At 41.9% G+C, this 20,394-nt stretch overlaps 1 long non-coding RNA gene across 1 annotated transcript in view; it reads right to left on the reverse strand.

Moving 5' to 3' along the window:
• The window catches only part of LOC144380855 (uncharacterized), a 27,922-nt gene continuing 7,528 nt past the window's right edge, over positions 1-20,394 (reverse strand). The window contains exons 2-3 of the long non-coding RNA XR_013445083.1: positions 5,134-5,313; positions 1-3,291 (exon numbers count right to left, since the gene is read on the reverse strand). This is a non-coding gene — a long non-coding RNA (uncharacterized LOC144380855). The remainder of the gene's footprint in view (positions 3,292-5,133; positions 5,314-20,394) is intronic.

Raw genomic sequence — 20,394 nt, forward strand, 5'->3', positions numbered from 1 at the left:
AGAAGGATGAGATGAGGTCATGAGGGTAAAGCCCTCATGAATGGGATTAGTGCCTCTATAAGAGTAATGAGAGAGCTTCCTTCTGCTCTCTGTCTGTCATGTGAGGATACAATGGGAAATCAGCGGTTAGCAACCTTGAAGAGGGGCCTCCCCAAGAACCTGAACATACTGATACCCTGATCTCAGATCCAGAGCTATAAGAAATTAATATTTGTTATTTAAGCCATCCAGCCTCTGGTACTTTGTTACAGCATTAAGGCAGATTAAGACAAAAATATTAGAACTTCTATTGATGCTTATTTATTTCAACAAAGGAGAAAGAAATTAAACCTTGTTAATATATACTGTATGAATGGAGACACTGGTCTATTAGGCAAAAACTTTTTTTTTTTCCATATAGTACAGATATTTCTGATATAAAATGAACAGAACTCCAATGCGTGAGCACTTACAGAGATGATGACTCTGAGACTACAACTCTGAGTGATCAGGAGGTGGGGGGACTACCGACTGCATACTGGGGGGCAGTGTGCACACTCCACAAAGACATCCCGCAGAAGGGGAGTGAGAGTTGAAGTCTTCCCTGAGTACCATGGCCCAATCTAGTGTAGGTCTGAACCAGTCTAGGGAAGGGTGCCTTTTTGCAATTCATCCAAGTTCCAGTGTGTGCCAGTAAGGGTTCTGGTAGTGGTTCCATTCATTGGGACAGAGATCGAGGAAGAGTAGGTTAGGGGTGCAGGGAGAACCTTGAGTTTGACTTTAGGCATGTTGTCTTTCTTTGTAAGGGACAGACAACTGGGATGTCTTAGTGGGGACTGAAAATATGGATCTAGAGCTCAGAGTAGAGATGGTGCGGAGAGCGAAGAATTTTGGAAATGAGTAGAGACGGTTGTCATTGAAGTCTTGGCATGGTTCAGATCATGGGCAGCCATGCAGCTTGAGGATATCCTGGAGGCAAGGATAACTTAATTGAAGGGGAAAATAGAGGAGAGGAGTTAGTGGAACAAGAAATAATCAGGGAGAAAGAAAGCAAGCCAGGAAGGGGGGCATCCTGGGAGCTGTGGGAGGAGAGAAGTTCAAGAAGGGAATGGCCAAGGGAGAAAAGATCAAGTAAATGAGAAGAAAAAATTTTCTATTGGATTTGGAATTAGGAAATTGGTGATTCCTGTTGAAAGAGTCATTTCTCTGGAGCAATGAGTGCTGATACTTGATGAAATGATTGAAGAATGAAATAGAGGGGGAAAAAATCAAAATTGGAAATGTGAAATATATACATTATTTAAGAAGTTTGACAAGAAAGGAAGGCTAGAGATTAGGTCCACGGGAACTCTTTAATATGCCTCGGGATTTCTTTGAACGAGTGTCCGTCTCTCCAAGCTGAATGTTCAAGGTGCAGGTGTATCCACACGGCTGAAGATGCTCTCTTCCTCCCACTAGACTCTCCCTCCTCAGGTGCTTCTCTACATTTCCGTGTGTCCAAAATTGACGCTGTTTGTCAGATGTATACACAACATGATTTTGTGCCAAGGCTGAAGAATATTTTCCATTTTGTTTCTAATTCTCATTCTAGTGACAAGTAGAGCTTATTTTCCTTTTTGACTTTAGCAACAAAATGGACCCACGTCCTTGGGGTACTTTATAATGCAACTTCCTCGCTTTCCAGAACATGCATGCATGTACTCTGCACATAAAAGATGCTGAATATTATTTGGACAGATCATGTGAGAGTCTATAATTTTCTAAGTAATTTTTGTTCTCTTTTTTTCTTAAATGTCTTTCCTCTTGAGTTACCCATCCAGAAGATCAAATGTCACATTATGTCCCCTACAGAGCAAGTTGTTTGCTTTAGTGTACTATTAAACTACCTAAAATCCTTTGTCTTTATATCCTTGAAGGAATTCTCTCTTCTGCACTCCCTCTTCCTGAGCATTTATAAAATATGTTAAGTAGCACTTTTTCCTGGAAACTCTGCCACTTATGCTTTACTCAGAGAAGCATCGTTTGTCCCTATACCTTGATTTCTGTCTCAAAATCTGTATTTCTTAGCAAAACATTCGCCTTAATGGGTCCCCACTCCAACTCAGGCTATGTTATTTTAAATGATCTCTCAAATAAAGTCTTGTTGAAGTTTGTTAAAATATGGAAATAAAGCAAGTTCCCTATCATCTCACATTTTCATGCCTAATACCTTAGAGCAATTTGGTGGCTCTATGAGGAATAATCTCCTCTGATAGAAACTGTATTGTTTTATTTGTGATATGTACTTAAATGTTCAGTTATTCTACAGTTTATGCTATGTTTTTGCTCAGTTTTCCAAGGTCCATCTGCCAGGGGCCTCATCAACAAGGGCAGGATACTCATTTTGATCAATATGTACACATTCCAGCTATAAATTACCTCAAAATTCTTGGGTGGGTGTCTACAATTTATTTATTTCCATTTGCCAATGAGGTCTAAGGGAGTCAGGCTAATAGACTCACTGCAAAGAAACAGAAAGAAGGAGGAAAAGAGCCCAACCAAAAAGGAAAAACCTTCCTGCTCCCTAAATTTAGAATAAATCCATTACCATTTTTTGTTTTACCTCAATTAACTTTATCCCTCTGAACTCCTCTAGTCTCCAAAGAAATCTTAGAGCGTGGAGAATTCCTCCGTTAGTGAACTTTAAAAGTTCTTATGAAATGTATAGTCCGTGTGATCAAGGAATCTGAGTGTATTGGTAGTTCATTATTATAATGGCGCTTGTGGGCGTCAGGAACGATAATGCCTGTGTTTAATGGTATTTGTGGCTTGCCCCTGGCTTGCAATTACCTGCAAAGTGTAGGGACTGGATTGAAAGCGTGATTGCAGCAGCCCATTTTAAGAGGTGTCCTACTGGCTCCTTGATGATAATTTGACCTACAACACGTGTGTGTGTGTGTGTGTGTGTGTGTGTGTTGGTGCACTGCCATTTCCTCATTCTTCCCAAGCAGCAAGAGGAAACTTCCCGGGGAACTGAACAATTCAGATAATACATTTCTTCAGTACTGGCCTTTTTCAGTCCCCTGAAGATTCTCGCTGAAGGAGCCATCGGTAATCCTGATCCCCTCCCTGATGCCGGAGCCACCCAGGATGTGGGGAGGGCGCTGAGCTTGCCCGTGGCCATGCCTGCGGAAGCTGGAACGGAGGTGTCTGGTCTCAGGGGGGCTTCGTTGTTCACGGGGCTCAGCCTCTGTCCGGAGCTGCGGCTGATTCACCGATTTGGTATTCATTTGTCCACGGTGAATGCGGTAGCAGCTGTTACCTCGTTCCACTCTTAAAAAAAAAAAAAAAAAAGAAGCCCTGCCCAGCTTGGATAACAAAGCAAGGTTACCCCCACCACTGATGGCTGAAATATTCACGTGGCATCTACCCCGAGTTGGCTGTGAACAAAGCCGACGCGAGACCTCGGGTGCCCGCCGCCGCGCTGGCTGGAGAAAGCTAGTGGCGTGGAAGGCACGCGAATACACAAACCTCAGGCCTAAGACCCTCCTTTTGGGAGCGGAGCAGTGGGAAGCTTATGGCTCTCGTTCTCTGTTTGATGTGTTGCTTTAACACTTTTCATTATTCTATTTCCACCTAGAATGGAAATTAATTAAAATGCCTGCCAGTTATTAACAGTTCCGATGTTCCAAAGAACCTTTTTTTTTTTAGGTTTTATACATTTTTCTCATTGTAAAATCAAAATGTAATCATTGTAGAAAAATTATAAAGCAGGAACAAGCAAGCTAAAACAATATAAACATCTAATACTTACATTGTCTTTACCATGGGCTAGGCACTGTTATAAATGATTTCATACGTTAGCTCTTCTAATGCTCAAAGCAAGCTTCTCAGGTCAGTTTTTACTTATCCCAATCTACAGGAAACTGAGGCACAGAGATGCTAAGCAACTTTCCCTGTGTCCAAAAACAACCTGGCTCCAAAGTCTCTGCTCTTTGCCATGCTGCGTACTCCTCTCTGTAACTACCACAATACCCCTCCCTTGTGGATAACTTACAGTTAACCTTGGTGGACAGCATCCCAGACCTCTTTCTATTAATATAAAAAATGAATATATGATTCACCAGTATATCATATTTAGATATATCTTCTATGTATATTATATTTATTTTCTAATGGGACTCAAAACAGGCATTTTTATTTTTCCAATCTTATGAATTGAGAAACAAGCTTAAAGGGGCTGAGTCATGGGGCGCCTGGGTGGCTCAGTCGGTTAGGCGTCTGCCTTCGGCTCAGGTCATGATCCCAGAGCCCTGGGATCGAGCCCGGCGTCGGGCTCCTTGGTCAGTGGGGAGCCTGCTTCTCCCTCTCCCTTGCCTGCCACTCCCCTTGCTCGTGCTTTCTCTCTGTCAAATAAATAAATAAAATCTTTAAAAAGGGGGGGGGAGGAGCTGAGTCACTTGCTCCAGATCTCATGACTTCGGTGGGAGAGAAATCTTTGTCCAGGTATGCTACCTCCATCCCAGGGCTTCTTTTCTCTGTCCTAGCTGCTTCACCGTTTTCCAGTTTGGTTTTGCTGGAAGCACCTCATTTGCTGTTGTGTGCTGTGTCTCTAGCTGGAAGGAGATTAGGTGGTACAGAGGATCCTTCAATGCCCAACTCAGATCTGCCCTCAGGGCTGGCGCATCTGTCCCCCAGATCTGCAGTGTGGGCTGACGACCACTGCTGGTTGTCCACTTCCCTCGAGAATTGCCTTTGATCACCTCAGGGTGATCTAGGAAAGCTGAGTTGGGACAGGTAGGGAGCTCCTAAATACCCTCTGTTGGACAGAATTCAGCTCCCACACTGAGGTAAGAGTTGCCTTTTGGAGTTCTGTAACAATTTTCCTAATTTTCAGTCATACAGTCTGCCTTGAATCCGTAGGACTATTTTCTTCCAAAAAGTCCAATGGCTACTTTTTTCACAATGTTTTATTAAAATGTTTCGTTAAGGTGACTTATATGGACCAAAGAAAGCCCTAAAAACCATTTTAAACACATCTAATTCAGGGTCATTTCTCGTGTTTCCATATTTCCAAGCTTTAATGCTTTTCTATTTCAAATCAATTACTTTCTATTCAGTCTTTAAGCACACATATTTTGGAGTTATAACAGAAGAACAGCTACGAATAACTACCCTGCTTCCTTCCTTAATTTTGCCGCACCCCCGTCTGCCTCCATCTCCTTTGCTGCAAAGTTCTTCGTCTCAGTCACCGTCATTTCACGGTTAGCTGTCCCTCACCAGGCTGCACGTCCAGCTGTGAAAGCGCTCTGTCAGGGCGCCACCCTCTCTTCCACTCCTGCGCCGACTTTCCTCCTGTAAAGCCAGATGTAGGTATGAAATCCAACCTTTTTTTTTTTTTTTTTTTGAGAAATAAGTCTTAATTTCCAACAATTTTGTAAAAAATATTTCAAGAAAATATACGAATTTCACCTTAATTATCTAGATAGAGGACATAACAGTGTATGGTAATTCACTGTGTGCTTTTCTTTTTTTTTTTTAATTTTACTTCATTGTTATGTTAGTCACCATACATTACATCATTAGTTTTTGATGTAGTGTTCCATGATTCATTGTTTGCGTATAACACCCAGTGCTCCATGCAGTACGTGCCCTCTTTAATACCCATCACCAGGCTAACCCATCCCCCCACCCCCTCCCCTCTAGAACCCTGTTTGTTTCTCAGAGTCCAACCTTTCTAAGCTGATTCTTAACTGTAGCTGCCATCATCATTTCATGACCCAGAAATGTGGGAGTGATAACTGCACTTTTTTGCAAGTGAAGATTCTGTCACCGTACAACTTAATGGTGTTTAGATTTCCCCGTGTTTCTGTTTCCATCTCCAGCCCAGCGGCCTCATCACCGACAACGGTTCACGTTACTGCGAGGGCCTCTGAGCTGAGCGGCTTGCCTCTCTTCCCACCCACATCAATCCATCTTCCTCAGGGTTGCGGAAGTTATCTTCCTAAATAGCATCATGGCCCGCGCATGCTCAGAAGCTCTCCCCTGATTCCCACTGCCTGTAGAAGACCATCTTGAAAACTCTTTAGATCAATCTGGCAAACCCCCAACACGGTAGGACTGGAATAAGTGTACACCCTCCTTCTCTGCACACTCTCAACTCCGTGCCACCACAAGGGGTGGGGGAGGCGTGGGTGTGGACACCCAACCTATTATCAAATTCTGTCCATAACCCTCCATCCTCCACCTGCAAGTAGTCACCCCTTGGCCACTCTTGGATCTAGGGGTGTCCATCAAATGCTGTTGATTAAATTAAAATATACAGTGCAATTGGCTGAATGTCTTTTAAGTCCCTTTTATCTGTAATTTCCTCTTCCATCTCTTTTTTTACTGTCTGCAAATTTTTTTTTTTTTTTTTTTTTTTGGTAAAAAAAATCTCATAGGGTTTTCGTCACATAGGGTTTCTCACAGTTAGGATGTAGTTGAGTGAACCCCATGATGTCATTTAACATGTTGCTGTGTCCCCTGTATTTCCTGTCATTGCTGAGTATGGAAACTTGCTCCGAGTCAGGTTTGATATTTTTGGCAAAACTACTTCTCTAGCAAACTTCCCAAATCTCAGTGGCTTACTATGACTAATGCTATCAATATTAATATTAATACTATTTCTTGCTCCCTGGGTTTGCAGATCAGCTCTTCTCTCCTCCAGGCTGTGGGCGAGTCCAGGTTTTCCTGTCATGTCTTCTCACTCTGGCATCCAGGGTGAGGAAGCAGCTGCTACCTGATGCTCACTGTTTCCATGATTAAGGACAGAAGCTCGAGAAGGGTGGAGCCAAACCATGCAGATGGGTCTGCTTCTGTTTGGAGATAGTATATGTCAGGTTTGCTCACATTCCATTAATCAAAGGCAGTCTCATGGCCAAGTTCAAAGTCAGTGTGGCATGCCAGGAAATCACAGCAAGCTTGGAGAAGAAATGAACAATTACATACAAATAAATGTTATATATAGTTTGTTTGGTTTGGTTTCCTTCGTTCTTTGATGATGTTAGAGTCATTAAATGATTAGGGCTACAAAATGGTGCTATTCTAATTCTACCATTTTTCTACTTTTATGAGCTTCTTTATGAGAAACTTTCCCCTCATTAACTATTTATCTTAGGATATAATTTGTGAGGGAAAGACCAGATGAATACTTGATACTTTCTTTTAAATTGCTTATTACCCAAATAAAGCTTGTTTCCTAGTATCTTTCAAAGTAACCTATGAATACTCTGCAGTTGGAGAGGCATCACTTTGAACTCATGGATTTACACATATTTGATGCATTTCAATGTAGTGAAGTTATCCTTATGAATGTTATCCTTGTTAAATGATCACGTTGTTGATGGGAGCCTGTCCCGGTTACTGGGAGCCCTTCAGGCATGGCCCCAGTGTTTTTGCACACTTTCTTTGCTTTCTCATGTATGAAGTTTCAGGCTCATCTTATTTATTTTTTGCCCTGGGCCTGAAATCTGACATTTCTCCAAGAAACTCTAGTTTCTTTTAGTGGAAAGTGGTATTCAGAGACTATAATCTTGGCATTAGAAGTGTTCTTTGCTTCTGGGTCAGTCATTGTTTCTGGGCCTTTTCAGTGTACAGAGTTTTTAGAAATTTAGATATCTCAATGGTTTTAGATAAAAATATATTGTGAATTCACATCAATGCTTCAAATTAAACTCAGGGTTTGTGCTTAATCTCTCACATACCCCAAACCTTATTCAAACAGTTAAAATATAATATGACAATCAGGAAAAAGTAAACACTGAATGCAATTTGATGATTATTAAGGAATTATTACTAATTTTTTAGATGTGATAATGTTATTGTAATTATATTTCTAAAAAATCCCATGCCTTCTAGGGATACATACATTCAGAAATACTTATAGATAAAATTCCAAAGTATCTGGAATTTGCTTCAGAAGAGTCCAAGGGTGGGGTGGGAGAAGTAGATGAGAGAAAACTGGTGATGAGTTGTTAGGTGTTGAATCTGGATGATGGGTACCTGGATATTCATTATTCTACTCTCTGTATATTTTTATCTATGTTTGAGATTTTTAATAATACTTTAAAGAAAAGATACACTAGAAGAATATTTAATGACATGGGACAATGTTCACATTATATAGCTAAGTGAAAAGTTAGGCTTGCTACTTTTAAAAGTAAAGTAAGCTCAAATTTGTAGAAGAAAAAAAGTTAAAAAAAATATGTATATGTCCTTAAAATTCAAGGACTTACGCTAAATGATGAATGGCCCTCTCTCTGTTACAGATTTTCATTTTAGTCTTTGTGTTTTCCTGTAAATTCTAATTTTTCAACATGAACATGTATTACTTTCATAATCAGACAAGAAGGCACATGTTATTGACTAAGTGACTTTAAAACAATGAATACTTCACCACTTCCTGTTTGTATGCTTTTATGATAATAGCGTCTCCCACTTTCAAGCTATTGCCCAATGCTGTTACACTGCAGCTGCCTGGAAGCCTGTGCTTTCTCCTTGCTACCTGTCATTTTCCTCCGAGGTGTGTCTTCCCTGCCTCGGGCAGCCCCCGTCTTTCTTCCACTGCTGACTGTCCAGAGTTATGAAGGTCAAGACCTTCACTCAAAGTGGGAAAGGATACAACTTGACTTCTCCCTGCTCAATTGTTTTTCTGTTTCTTTTCTGACTTAATTCTTTTTTAAGACTAATTTTTTTTAGAGCAATTTTAGGTTCACAGCAAGATTGAGAGGGAGGTATAGAGACCTCTGATATTCCTCTTGCCCCCACACGTACACAGCCTCCCCATGATTGACACCCCCCATCTGAGAGGTACATTCGTTACAATTAATGAGCCTGCTAATGCATTAACACTATACATCATCATCACCCAGAGTCCATAGTTTGTCTTAGGGTTCACTCTTGGTATTGTATATTTTGTGAGCTTGTTCAGAAGCATCAATTGTAGGGAAATGTTAAAAAGAAAAGCCCAGCCCCAAGATGGCGTCACTTAGGTGAAGTGACCAAACCAGAGCTTAATATCTAACCTAATTACAGTTCTAACCTCTCCCAGAAATGTAGTCTTAACTAATCAGTGAGGAATTTTCTGGCCAACACCAATAAGGTAATCTGTGTAGGGGTCAAGGGCAGGTTGCTCCAATATGGGCCACTTTGGCATGAAGATTTGTTTTGAGGTAAAAAGCAATGAAAACCCAGCAGATTCAGGAAAAGCTCTTTACCTCCCCTCACAACTGTGTAAAAGAATTTAGATAGAGGAGCTGCTCCAGGAAGAGAGCTATCACCATAGATACCGACATTATGATATGAACTAGGGGTGGTAGATGGGGAGGAACCTCGCATGGTCTGTTCCATCAAAGTCCTCTGTGTCCCATTGTTTCTGAGTGGCTCAGCCAACATGTTTTTACCAAACAGCCTGACTCTTTGGAATTTCCATGTCTATGTGCATTCCTCGTAATGTACAAAATTAAATTTTGGATTTTACCCTGTGAATCTATCTTGTGTCATTTTGATTCTTAGTCTGATTAGAAGGCTCTTGAAGGGACAGGAAATTCTTCCTCCCCAACATCGGTCACATGGGTCCTCTCAATCCCTCAGAGAAAGATGAGGTAATGCACCTCATAAGACCCTTTTGTCCCCAGAGAAAGGTGACCTTCCCTGAATTAATCCTTTTTTTTTTTTCTGTTTTTGACTTCCTTGTTCTGCCTGTAAAAACTTTTCTTTTTCTATAGCCCTTTGAAGCATTTCTGTACTTGTTAGATGGGATGCTGTCTGATTCATGCATGGCTTAGTAAAGCCAATTAGATCTTCAAATTTACTCAGTTGGATTTTGTTTTTTAACAGGAGCAAAATCGGCTACGCCAAAATATTTCTCTTTGGCATGTGGATGATTTTAGGCTATTTTTAAGAAAGAGAAGGCTCAGGAAGAACCTTTGACTTTCCCTTAACTGCCTAAAAGAACTTAGACAGAGGAGCTGCTCAGGAAGGGAGTTATAGCCAGAGATACCTATGGTGTAACAGTAACTAGCAGTGGAATTCCTCTCTGGGTCCCACCTTCTCTGTCTGGCCCAGCCAACATGTGTTTATCAAACATTTACTCTTCCATCTTTCTGAGAATTATCTTCCTTTCCCTTGAAGTCCCAGACCCCACGCCCTTCTCCTTAGCCCTGAATGGCATATAAGCCTCAATTGCCTGACAAACTGTGGGCCTCAATACTCTTAGGAGCCCCGGTAGGTACAGAATTAAATTTTATTTTCTCCTATTAATCTGTCTCATGTCAATTTAATTCTTAAGCCAGCTAAAAGAATCTTAAAGGATAGAGTAAGATCTTCCCTCTCCAAACATGGTCATTGCAGGATCATTCAGAGTATTTTCACTGCCCTAAAAATCCTTTGTGCTTTTCCCATTCATCCTTCTGCCCACGCCACTCCCTGCCCCCACCACCCTCAACCTCTAGCAACCCCTGGTCTCTTCACTGCTTCCACAGTTTTGCCTTTCCCAGCATGCCATGGAGTTAGCATCATACAGAATATAGCCTTTTCCTATTGGCTTCTTTCAATTAGTGACTTTCATTCAAGTTTCTTTCTTCACGTCTTTTCACCAAAAACTTACTTCTTTTTAGCACTGAATAATATTCCATTGTTTGGCTTAGATTTTTGGCATCAAATTATATCTTACAATTTTTATTAATAATACTAGTAAGAATACATGGCATTTATAAAGCTTTTGCTTTTTCTAGGCACTTTGCTAATTATTTGACATATGTTAATTTATTTATTCCTCAAAACAGCCTTAGAATTTCATAATTACTTCTAATCCCTACAACTCTGAAACATAGCAATTTCTACCCATGCTGACTGGGTGCAGCTGAGAGAGTTGATAAAACTTGTCCAGCTAACTCCAAGCAAAAGGCAGAGCTGGTTTGAATTTGTGTCTGTCAGGTCCAAAGTGGGGTTTTCCCACTCTGCCCCTGCTGCCTTCTTTTTAAGAAAAAAAAGAAAAGAAAAGAAAAGAAAAGAAAAAGAGGGAAAGGACCTCTCAAATTACCCAAAAGCAGAGATCTGCAAAATCTTAAAGAGGATTTCAAAAGGGATTGTGTTATATTTGCTTAATTATTCTGTGTCCCAGGTGAATTTCACATCAGCCCCATAAACTTGCTCCTTTGTCATCGGCTTCATTCTAATCAAAGTAGAAGTCACAATGTTCAATAATACAATTTGGGGTTAAATGGTTTTCTTAGGAAGGGTACAGAGAACCAACCATGCTCTATGCAGAAGGGCCGGTGAGAGTATCAATGAAGAGGAAAGAACCAGAAAAAGAAACAAATTACAAACCCCAGTAAGAAAGGAAGCGTTGGAGTCCCGGGGCTGTGCCCAGCTCAGGGCTTGTACAAGCAAGTAAAGGAAAGGAATGAAGTATATCCATTTCAAGGAAATGTCTGCACATCAACTTTAACAACCTGAGTAATGTCATCTTTGGCATAGTGTTACTTAATGAAAACATGTTCTTCCAAGTTGTAAAAAAAATTAGAAAGTTCCTAAACCATAAAGCATGCCTTTTAGAAATTACAACGAAAACTAAACCTCATGGAGGTTTCTGCCAAAAAATGGAGTATATTTTTGGTGTTTTCCAATTTGCCCTTTGGGGTTGTCTGGCCCATTTCCCCATCTGATGGCAGAATACTGCCACAGTCCCAGACCTGTAGGACTATCTGTGGCCAGCCCCTCTGCAGCCCACTCCCTTGGCTGGATGGAGATTGGTGGGAGGATTTTTCTTCTTACGGCATCATACCTCTCCTTCCTTCACAGATTAATTTGGTGCCCTTGGGATCCTGCTGCCACACTATATCGAGTGGGAATCTGACAAACCATGGGGATGTTGCCAGTGAGTTACCTTTCCCAGGAATGCATTTGCATTTTTACAGGCATCTTGGGGAGAAGATGCCTTAAACCAGCAGAAGGGTTTTAATCATGGAAATTCAGACTTTGGGAGAAGCTAAAAGAAGTGACGTTTGACATAGCCTCATGCACCCATCAAATCACACTGCATTTAAAGCACAGACAAGGGGACACCAACTCTTTAAACAGTAACACTTTGGCACTGCTGTCTGTGGACATTTTTATTACATTGAAAGAGCTGAGAGGTGGATAGAGCAGAGGGGTAGAGTGGGAAAAGAGAGGAAAAGGATAGTACAAGACCAGAAGTACACAGAGAGGAAGTGATCTCTAAGTAGTGGGGGGCTTTTCAGTTGAATTCATCCTGGAAGTTTTTCTCTCCCACCAAAAGCTAGGAGAGTCCACAAGCCCATTCCACCAAAGCAGGGAAAGTGGGAAAAGGTATTTCCAGGAGGCTATAAGCAGACATCTTGAAGAACTTGAGAAAAGACCCCCCTCCTGAACACATAACATTTGTCCAAACCTATGCAGTAGCACAAAGAGACAGAGATAGCTGGGTACGGGGGAACACAGCTGAAAAAACACAAACCAAACTGGAAAATTCTGAGCTATGAACAAATGCAGGCACATTCTCTGAAATTTAACTCATCCCTTTTATAGAGATCTGACTCGTTCGGCAGGAGTTGTGATGGAACATTGGAGAATATGGACCAGTATAGCATTTAGAAAAGGATCGGGAGAAAATGTAGGATGAGACCTCAAACTAAAGCCAGAATCAAGTCAGGCCCTGAAGGCAATTTTTGCTAATTACTTTTTTCTTATTAGTGGTACTTACTTAGTCTTTGCTAAGTTCCAGGTACTATTCTGTTTAATTAATTAATTCCATTTGACAACACTTAGAGATAGGTATTATTCTTATCCCCTTTTTATAGGGAAAGCCTTTGTGACTAAGGAGCAGATGAAATCCTTAAATTTGACTGCAATTCTGTGGCTAGCCAGTGGCAGGGCGAGCATTCAAACCCAGGGAGGCTGAGGTCCTGCGCTGGGGCTTCACTGCCGTATGATGTTAGCACACCTCCAACTGGAGAAATCCCACCACCATGCGTCAGCTTGGAAGCAAAGCCAATCCGAAGTTTTATAATTCTGCTTGTTCAAGTTCAACTCATATTGCATACATCAGTTTATCAGCGGTGGAAAACAGAGCCATATCCCAGTGTCCTAAGCCCAAAGCATAGAAATACAGGGCTGATTATGCACTCCTTCCCCTCCTCCCTAGAAGTCTCTTTCCCGGAGGGACACGGACATCTACACGCCAGCCCAGCCCCTCCTGTGAGTGGTCATGGTATTCCTTCCTTGTCCCATGTCCTTTGTCCATTTACATAAAACTTTAATGTTGCTGTTCCTCCTGGGAATGCAAAATCTAGTTAGTCCTTTCATTACCTCCTCCTGGGATATCCTCCCGTCTCTACTTTGCACAAGGCCAATGACTCATGTCTTGAATAGATCCCTATATATTTCTCCTCTACAAAAGGGCCAGTAGCCATCCAGGAAGCTAAATCCTTAAGCAATGTTGACAAGAGGCTGGAGAAGAGGGGCCGAGGGGCTCCTTCAAATACATGGAAGGCCAGGACCTCTCTACTGGGAAGCATCAGAGGTACACCAAGGATTCAGTTCTATGTTATTGGTAGCTTGTTGTGCATTTAGTGGAGCATGGATAATTTCATTTCACTGTCTGGTTCCATAACCCTTAGTTTTCCTTTTGATGATTGTTTTCATTGAGTTCCAGGGGAGAGAGCGTCTTCAGATATTACAAAGGTGAGGTATCTGAGCTGGATTGACCACCCTTTCCCCCACTGCTGCCCCCTCCAACCGTTATTTACAATAAAAGTTCTGGGGCCGAGGGTGTGCAGGGAACGTGAGCTGTAGCACTCCCTCTCCAGAGTGGTACGTAAACAAGGCTTATCCCTAGTCCGATGCCCCAAGCTTCCACTGCTGACCCTGCCTGGTAAACGGTAGGGCAGGACAGGCCCTCTTACTCATGGGGAGTCACTATCACCTTTCCACATCAGTGAGCAAGCGTCAGTCAGGATCAGCTCGGGGGGTGGTGTTCTGACTCAGGGGACCTGTTTGTGCCCTGCGAGTCGTGGAGGACTGGAGGGTCCGGGCCTGGCCTGCAGGACCAACCTCCCCAACTTGCCAGCAGGTGTGGGGATAGAGGCAACACTACAGTGTGACTTCAAATTACACAGTGGAATGAAGTTTCTCTTGGCTTCCACATATAAAGGCTTGGTGTCCAGGGCCAATTGTTGGCCAAACAGAGTAGAGGGAAGGCTTTCCATCCTGAGAGTCCCAGCATCCTCTTCTAATCCCCTTTTCTCTCTTCCTACATCAAGTCCCTCAAGCTTTCTCTTTTTCCTTTACTTTATCCGTATCTTAACTCCAAAAAAAATCTGGAATCTATTCACCATATAGTGAAAGTGGCTGGTAAAAGAGCAAAACTCTTATTGTTTTGTTTTTGTTTTTTTTACTGAAGGCTGCCACTCTCAGGCTGGCTCAAGGGGGCAGATTCTGGGGTTGCAGATCTTCTGACTATTTGGGAGTTGTGTCTTTGCAGATGTAACCCAGTTAAGAGGAGGTCATAATGGAATAGGGTAAGCCCTGCCTGATATGACTGGTTGTTCTACAAAGAGGAGAAAATATGCAGAGACGTGCATGGAGGGATACGAAGACCCTGGAGCAGAGCGCCCTGGGACGCGGAGGCGGAGACCAGAGTGATGCGTCTACAAGCCCTGGAGTGCCAAGGATTGCCCACAAACACCTGAAGCTAGAAGCCTTGGGGAAGGATTCTCCTCTACAGTTTTCAGAGGGAGGGTGGTCCTGCTGACAACTTGATTTCAGACTGCTAGCCTCCAGAACTGTGAGACAATATATTTCTGTTGTTTGAAGCCACCTGGTTTAGGAGTCTTGGTCACGGCAGCCCCAGGAAACTAATGTACTCTCCCCAAGCCCACTCTTCCCTCTCCCATCACCTCCTTCATGCCTGCCTGATGCCAGCCTGGCCGGGGAGTCAGCCCCGCGGTTTATCTTCCTTGCTGCCTCATTCCCTGGACTGGTCTCTGGCACAGCCTAGAATCCATGACCTCAGGCTCCTTCCTGACCTTCCACAGGAAGATGAATAGGACATGGACCTCCTTGGGCACTTTTAGGATTAAACCAAAGGTCCATCAGCTGGGAAGGAAATCAGAAGAGAAACCAAGTGAAGGTCTGACTTTCATCCTAAATTGTCTGTTTCTTTGTGGCTAGAGAAAATGGACTTTTTGCCTCCAGCAGGGCCCCACCAGGGTGTCGCATGCCTGAGAATTCTCTGTGGTCTGAGCCTTCATTACAGTGAGGTCTGCATTTCCTCTGAGATGTGTGCAATTTGTCACAGAGGTCACTGGCTTTCCGTGCAGAGGCAGAAAGGGAAGGGGAGAGGGACGGGGATGGCGGCAGGGCTCTCTCTAACCTTCTCCAGGTCCAAGCAAGCGATAAACATTAAAAGGCTTCTTGGAGAAGAGAATCACAGTGATTATTCCAGAATGCCTGTGGTCTGTCTCATCTCACTTCACTCTCCGACACTCTGACTCTTGAAGTCTGTAGCTGTACAATGTCCTGGAAAGAATAATGGTCATGAAAACCATCATTTATCAATTGCCATACATTGTACACCTATCATTTTATATCCTTACAGTAACTCTGCAAGGCAGACACAACCTCTATTTTATAGGTTAGGCTCAGAGAGGCTACAGAATTTGCTCCTGTTCATAGAACCATGGGTGGCTGAACCAGCAATCAAGGCCAGACGAGACTCACTTTCCACTAGAAGGCACCACCTGTCCACAAAGACAAGCATACCTTCACACCTTTGGCTAGCTTCTGGTAACAGAATTCTCTGGTAATCACTTTGTCCTCAAGTTAGGTATCTACCTGGAGGCTTAGCCCTTTCTTTAAAGTGCTTGTAGCCATTTTCAGTAGTCTTTCTTTTCTCTTTTCTTTCTTTCTTTCTTTCTTTCTTTCTTTCTTTCTTTCTTTCTTTCTTTCTTTCTTTTTCTTTCTTTCTTTTTCTTTCTTTCTTTCTCTTTCTTTCTCTTTCTTTCTTTCCTCCTTCCCTCCCTCCCTCCTTTTCTTTTTTAGAAATATGTACATAGACAAAAAATAAAGTAAATAAAACTCTCCCAGGTCAAGCAAAAACAACAGAAAATTTCTCTGATCACTTCATGATTTTGTGATAGCTGTACTTCATTAAAACCCAATTTACATTTTATTTTGGAAGCCCTTGTTGTACCCGGTGTCCATATAGACCACGCAAAGCATTTCTGCAGATCAACACAATATTGTGAATTTAGGGGAGCAGAAAAGTGGAGATGATCTGAGCCCTCTGAGGCATCTAGGTGCATTCTAACTTCTCTCAATGTGTGAGGGCATCTGGTGAAAGAGAAAGTTTGTCTTGCTTCTGAATTTCTAAAAAAAATATTTGATCAACTCTTTAGGCTTTTGCAAATGTATTCCTAACTTGTGAGCCTGCTTAGCAACTAAGCATGTGTGAGAATTGTAAATTTTGGTTCCAGTTAAAAGAGAGAAGGTTAAATCAAAGGGATTAGATAAACAGGTTTATTTAATTTTACAAGTGGGTATTTAAGACTTCTCATATGAACTTTACTTGTAGAGAAGACTCTGATGGGGGATTCTCTGTCTCCCCGGAGGCTATAACTCAGGAAAATGGCCCTCTGTGGTTGTGTACAATTTCGGCTAGTCATGAAATAGAGCAGTGGTCAGGAAACTTTCTCTATAAAGAGCCAGAGAAATATTTCTTTAGCCTTTGCAACTACATATACTCAAGTCTGCCATTTGAGCGTGAAATAGCCATAAATCATGGCCAAATGAATGAGTGGCTGTGTCCAATAAAATTGTACTGACAAAAACAATCAGTGGGCCAGGTTCGGCCTGTGGGCTATAGTCCTCTGGCCAATGATACAGCGCCACCAGACTCGAAACAATGGACATTAGCAAAACAATAGAAGAGTTGGCTGAGGCCCTCCATTGCGAGAGGTTTTTTAAAAACAGAATGGGCAGTCACTTGTTTGGGTTGACTTACATGTGTTAATTCCTCCACTTGGTAAACCACTGCTCACACTTCGCTTTAGGGAGCTCTGCATACCACGCACTTTATATAGTTCTTATAGGACACATTGGTGCCTCAACACCAACAATCTTACAGTGAGTGCTATCACAGGGCTCCCGGTTTCGGTCAGCTTCTTTCCTTGTGCACACCATTCCTCCACATATGCTGCCCTATGTCCTCTAAACAAAGATGGCATCTGTGGGAGGGCCATGTGTGAAGGACATGGCAGCCGCGGAGTGGGGGGAGGATTGGGGCCTTGCAAGCACTTGGGTAGGAGAAAATACAAATTGATTAACTTGTCAAATCTTTTCTCCTAGATAGCATCTTACAGCTCTGGAAAGGAAGTGCTTGAAAAAACACAATGATGGGGAAATGTCAGATGGACACGGGAGCTAACTGAAAGAATTCCCAGGGGCCAAAGCTGGAGCAATTTGAGCACCAAAATGTATCATGTAGTATCAGGTTATAATCTAAATTCTCAAATAAATACTAATGAGTCCATATTGGTATAAGTAAATGATTGAATAAGTAAATAAATAAGCAGATAGGCAAATTTCTCATATAGAAGTATTCTAAATTATTTATTCAGGTGTTTTACCTCAGGGAGGTAAGTGTTTCCCCCCATCTTTTAAGTGTGAGCTGTGCATGGTGACTTCCTCCCGAAGAACACATTATGGGAAGGAGAAAAAAAAGAGTAACTGCACAGTGGAGGAGCCTGACAACGTAACCTTGGCCTGTGATCAAGGTTAACACAAACAGTGATCCGTCATGTTGATAACACGTGCCCTTGATATGATGTGATGAGAATGGCGCTTTACTTCTGTGGTCTTTTCCCAAAAAAACCCCACAACTCAGGTCTCACCATGTGAAAGACGCCAAACTCCAATTGAGAGACATTCCTTAAAATAGCCAACCAAACTGTCAAGATCATCAAAAGCAAGGAAAGCCTGAGAAACAGACACAGTCTAGATGAGCCTAAGGAGACATGGTGACTACATTTAATGTGGTATCCTGGATGGGGGATGGGGGTGCAGTGGGGATGACGTTAGGTGAAAAGAAAGGAAATCAGGATACGGCGTGAACTTTAGCTAATAATTACGTATCAATTTTGGTTGTAACAAATGCACCATACTAACTAAGGTGTTAACAGTAGAGGAAACTGGGTGTGTGGTATATAGGAATTCTGTGTACTATCGTTGCAATATTTCTGTAAATAAAAAAACTATTACAAAATAAAATGTTTATTTTTTAAAAATGAGCAATAGATTTGAACAGATACTTTGCCAAAGAAGACATACACATGGCTAATAAGCACACAAAAGATCCCCAACATCATTATTTCTCAGCACATGCCAATTAAAACCACAGTGGGAAACCACTGTACTTTCTCTAAAGAGGTTAAAATTATAAAGACTGACAAAAATAAGTGTTGACAACAATGGAGGAATTGGAATTTTCATGCACTTCTGGTGGGATTGAAAAATTACATAACAACTTTGGAAAAGAGTTTGGCAGTTGTTTACCATTATATGTACACTGTCATATGATCCAGTCACTTCACTCCTAGGTATTTTCCTTAGAGAAATTAGGATATAGATTCACATAAAGACTTGTACATGGATGTTTACAGCAGTGTTATTTGTAATAACTCAAAACTGGAAATAACCCAAATATCTATCAAGTAAATGGATGAGTAAGTTGTGATGCAGCCATGTAATGGAATACTACTCACCAGTGAAAAGAAACAAGCCTCAGAGACACCACAGGTGCATCGCAGACACATTAGGCTCAGCCGGACACAGAAAGGTATGTGCTACATTATACCACTTCTATGACATTCTAACAAATCTCAAGGAATAAAAAGCAAGTCAACAGTTGCCAAATGGGGAGCAAGAATTCACTTTGAAGGGGCTCTTGGAGACTTTTGGGACAGATGAAAATGTTCTGTATCTTGGGTGTGATGATCACATGAGGGGATGCATCAAACTCTATATTTATAATGAAGCAACTGTCTTATTTACATATACTTTAATAATTTATTTTAATAGTGGGAGTCCTGGCAGGAATTCTGAGGATGGTCTTCTGAAGCCCTTTAGGGATGACAAGTCAACTTGTCCTGCTCCATGGCCCTTCCACCATCCCATCCCATCCCCACCACACAAACCACCACCCCAGGGGGCAAGGGAGCTGCTTCATATGTCCTCCTTCGAGACTGAGGGGCAAGGGAGCTCCTTCATATGTCCTCCTCAGGCGATTTTGGAAAGCAGAGGCTCTATGGAGTAATCTTTGCCAGTAGGGCTCAAGGAGATTTTGTAGTGTTCCTGGAAGAGAGAGGAGGAAGAGGGCGCACCTTTCTCAGCTCTCCGTAACTCTCAGAAGGCACAGAGGAAGATCCCAGTGCCCGATGGGAGCACACATTAGCAGATAGGAGGTGTAGAGCCTCCTGGGTGGGGGCCAAAGGGACACACAGCCGCCCCTCTGTGGTAAAGGAGGGCTCTATGAGGAGATTAGTGGGAAACAAATGTGTCCTCAGGAAACCACATGTATAGTTTACACGGAGACTCCAGAGCAGCAGATGCGACAAAAATAAAGCAGCATCAGATCAGGACCAGATCATCCACCCACTACTGATACTCTCAGGCAGGCACAAAAAGAGGATTTCTCTTTCTTCTCTGCTATGCTCCGAGTTGGCGATGGTAGGATGGACAGTGTTCATAGACAGGAAGCTTGGAACTATGAACAGTGACAGCTAATAATACTGAATTTTAACAGAATAGTCAACCAAGAGGGCCTAAGACTTTAGTAACCAGATTAGATTAAACAAATCAGCAAACTAGACTAATAAGGTTTAAACAAGGATAGGCAAAAATTAAGATGCATGCTCTGGGTAGATGGGAAGATTCAAAGAAGTTTTGAGAACATGGCAAATATTTTAAAAATATTTGCATTGGTACACCTCAGTCCAGTTGTTATATTTATATACGAATAGTATTTTTATAATATACTGTTTTGTAATCTGCTATTTTCACTGGACTATATGTCCAGAACATTTGTCCCTGTCAATATATAGTTTTCTACAACATACTTTCTAATGTCGATGCAGCATTCCTTCATATAAATGTACATATTTTACCTAACTAGTAGCTTATTGTTGGACACGAAGGCTCTTCCAGTTTTTTGGTGTTATAAATAAATTTGATGAACAGTCTTGCACATGTATCTTTTCACACATCTCTAATTATTTCCACGAGATAAATTCACAGTTAAGGAATTGCTGGGACATAGGATATTCACATTTTGAGGCTTTTAACACCCTTTAGAAAGTTCATACCAATTTACACTTC

Source organism: Halichoerus grypus, chromosome 1 (genome assembly GCF_964656455.1).
Source record: "Halichoerus grypus chromosome 1, mHalGry1.hap1.1, whole genome shotgun sequence".
Lineage (NCBI taxonomy): Eukaryota > Metazoa > Chordata > Mammalia > Carnivora > Phocidae > Halichoerus > Halichoerus grypus.